Here is a 4,078-nt window from a genome sequence, read left to right on the forward strand (position 1 = left end):
CTCGGCCGTGGCTCTCAGCAGGTAGTATATAAGGTTCTTCCTTAAGGGGACCTGGAAGACCCTTCATTCACGGGTTCTGCATCTATGAACTGGCTCAAGTCTGTAAATTTGTTCAGAAGTTGTGGTTCTGTTTCTATAATTCCAGGTAGACTTTGTTCACTTGATCTGCAAGTTTTCTGCTTATACGACTCAAGTAAGCATTTAGTTGGTTTTCTATTTCACTTCTGGGAACATCATGATTAACTAGTCAACACCATAATTCTACATAAGTCATATTATTCTGGCTGATGCTTTGCCTTTGCTGTTCATTAAGGTAAGTATACCCACTTGCCTTTGGTGCTTGAGTGCTGCCATGGGGTCCTTGTGACTATGGGATACAATCAGAAACATTGAATTTAATTTTCTCCAGTTCATGGTCAGCTGGTTCCAAGGGAGAAGCATAACGGAGGAAAGGGCATGCAGAGGAATGGTGCTCATCTCATTGCAGTCCTAAAAGAGACAGAGACAAGGGTTGTGGTTGTAGCTCAGTGGTAGAGTGCTTGCCTAGCATTCATGAAGCACTGGGTTTGATCCTAAGCACCACATAAAAATAAAATAAAGATATTATGTCCACCTAAAACTAAAAAATAAATATTTTGAAAAAAGAGAGAATGAGGAAGAGAGAGAGAGAGAGAGAGAGAGAGAGAGAGAGAGAGAGAGAGAAGAAAAGAAGGGGAATGGGTCTTAGAACAAAGAGACCAGGCCAGACAGATGCAAATTTCACAGATAATTTCAGCCTTTATTTAGGAACAGGACTACACCTAGGAAATGGACCCACTTTTCTGGTGAAAAACGAGCCACTGAACAAAGGAAGAGACTGACTTATGTTGGTTATACTGAGAAGTTACTTAATTAATGAGCATGTCAGTTTGGGCACTCAGGAATTTGAGATCTGTTTTACTGGGTGAAATTGGAGGGAGTCTAGGGTCAGTGGTCAGTCTCTGGGATTTATCTTACTGGAGGGCCTGGGGTCAGTGGTTGGCATCTGGAAAGGATTTGCTTACAGGAGGATTAATGATTTGGCCTCTTCCCAAACACTGCCTTTCTAGGTTTGATGGATACCTCTTCCCCAGGGTTTGTTTTATCACAGGCAAAGAATGTGTTGGGAAAGGATCAATGCTCTCAATGTATGGCTTTCCTTTTCACACCCTTTTCCCCCAGGTCTCATTATTTTGGGGGTTTGTCATTTTGTACACAATATTCCAGACTCTGAAAGGAAGAAATGAATTGGGCAATGAAGTCTCTGGCTTCCTCAAGCTGGAAGGGGGAGATGTGGGGGAAGGGACTTTCCTTTCAGAGTCCTGGAATTGGAAATGGGGCATGCAGAGGAAGATGTGTGGGGGAAGTCCTGATGTCATCACGGATGATGTTAACTCTTTTTAGGAGATCAGGTGGTGGGCAGTGGGAGGAGGGATGTTCTGGGATGTTTCCCATCAGTTGTGGCTGAGCTAACCACTTTATTAAAAATTGTAAGACCAAAAATAGAGAGAAGAAAAACATTATAGCAATATGTGAAGGTTAATTAGTTAGGTTAGGGGAAACAATAGTATCGTATAGAATTAAGGTTAATTAGCTTGTTAATGTTAAGGGAATGACTTTAACATGAAAGACCAATTTGTTGGTGCTAGGAAAATAATTTTGGCATGTACCATAACTGAGGGCTCTGTTATTTTAATCAAGGCCCAATCAGATTTGGGGTGTTTATCTTATGAATTCATGGGCTTGGTGTCTTTGGAGCATAACAAGTATGATTAATCTTGGAATCATATTTCCCTGATGGTTTAGTCACTTCCATCCTGCTTGACGAATTACACAAAATAAGAACAGGGGCTACAGTTAACAGTATAGTTAAGGCTAGTAATCTAGCTATATGTGTAGAATAGGGTTAAGGGAGGAGATCCCTTCAGCTAAACTGCCCCAAATCTCTTCATTACCAAAAGTAGGTGTCTGGGCATTAACCATGGCCAGGACCTGAGGCTGTAATTTTAATACATCCAAAGAAGCATTATGAAAAGGATCAAGTCCCATTAGGTGATTGCATACACTCTGCCTTTGAACCTCAGTGTCATTGTATGGAAATCTAGTAACACAAAAGTGAGTAATATTATAATGGCATTGAAAGTCTCTGAGTCCACCATAAATCTCACACTTATAGTTATATAACAGAGTCTTTTAGTTGCTGGACTTCGCTCAGAATTTCCTGATTAATATGTACTTGAGTTTGCCAGGTTTCAGTGTAATTCTTATGAAATTGTTGAAAGTAATATGTTGTTTGAACCTCTTGGTGCTGTGGAGGCAGAGGCAATGAGGGCAGCCAATCCAACAATACCAGCTATTAATGACCTGATAAGCTGCTTATTCCAATGCTTCAAATGTCTTAGCAACTCTTGCATGAATGCTACTGAAGGTGTTTCCTGCCATTTTTTTTTTAAATTACAGGGATCTAGGTAGCTACTGACCTTTTGAGATCATAACCGTTTATTCTGGGTCCTGCCATGTAGTTCAATTAATACGGTACTACAACATACAACTTTCACATGTAATATGGTATATATTTTGTGAAGCATTATATTATATTTGAATGGGCCCAGATAATAAAACATAGGGATTTAAAACACCTGCCATGAGATAGAATTTTTTATGAAGGGAACAGTTAAGATAGATAACTATTTTTGATTTCCCATATTGAGACTCACCATTCCAGACTCAGAAAGGCTCCTGAGTCAAACCTATTTTCCATATTTTAAGTGGTCCTGGACTTGTTTATCCTTGCCCTTTTACCATTCATGTTTGGTTTACATAAAAAATAGCATTTTTCCATGACTGGTTTTGAAGGATGACAGATGCAAAGGATTGATTTCATAAAGTCAGTATCTAAACAATGACCTGTTGGATATCTACAATAACCTGGGCTATATTTATAGTAAACAGAGGTTCCTAATCCTGCTGCTCCTCTATTAATCCTCGTGGATGTTTTCAGCCTTATGATTAACGGAATAATTTGGGGACTCTCCTAGTCTAATGTATGTCGTTATTGGAATTGGTTGGCTTTGGTTGTGGAGTTAAATGTCAGTTTGAGGAGTAGGGAAATTAAGGCATAGAGGCCAGTTTATGAGTCTCACAAAGGGGGAAAAATCAGACATTTGGGAGCATCAGGGCTGTGGGATTGACATAAGTGTACATTTAAGTTCTATTTAGAAGAATTATTGTTTTTCCTCTAAGATGCCCAGGTATGGCTGTATTTTGGTAATAACTGTTTTTCTAGGTGTTCAAGACCAAGCTGGTCAAATTGACCTGGTTTTCATCTGCTGTTAAGAGTCAGCTGAGTTCCCATAGGGGTCATTCTTGGGGACCTTGAGAGCATCTTCTTACCGCTTTTAGTGCCATCTGCTAGGTAGGATGGGTTAGGGTCTCCTTGATGAGGTGGCCTCCTTTGGAAGCCTCAGGGATGTCTCCCTTTTTCAATTACCTGCCTCTTTGCATCAGGTGCATTAATTGGCTTTCAGTTCTCCAGTGGTCTCATTAATGTCCCTGACCATGTGTCCCAGCCCTTAGAGAAGTTCTCTCATTCCCTGTGCTCAGGCTGACTCAGAGGGCAAGAGCCAATTATTGGTTTTCTTGGCCCTTTTATTTTAACCTTAATCTTTAAGCCTTGGTGTTAAATATCCAGCAAGCCAATCTCACCAGTCTTAAAGTAAGAGTACTGGGCTTTAACTTCAATGTTCATAACCTTATAGTTATTTATTCCTTATATTTAATTGGGATCTGTATCAGTACTAGAAGTTTGCCTTATATCCTATCTGTTCTGTAAGTGATGGCTTATTATCTTAAATTAACCCAGGTTGTGTGGTTTTGAAGCAATATTTCTGCAATACATTAACAGGCAACAATCATAAAGTTTACAAGGAAAATACAAAATGAAATTAACAAGAGTAAACACATGTTTAGTTTATACAATAACTTTGAACCAAGAAACATAATTTCTACAATAGCACTAATGTATATTTGATATCTATTTAGCCTCAAAAAGTACCCATTA

Source organism: Marmota flaviventris, chromosome X (assembly GCF_047511675.1).
Source record: "Marmota flaviventris isolate mMarFla1 chromosome X, mMarFla1.hap1, whole genome shotgun sequence".
Taxonomy (NCBI): Eukaryota; Metazoa; Chordata; class Mammalia; order Rodentia; family Sciuridae; genus Marmota; species Marmota flaviventris.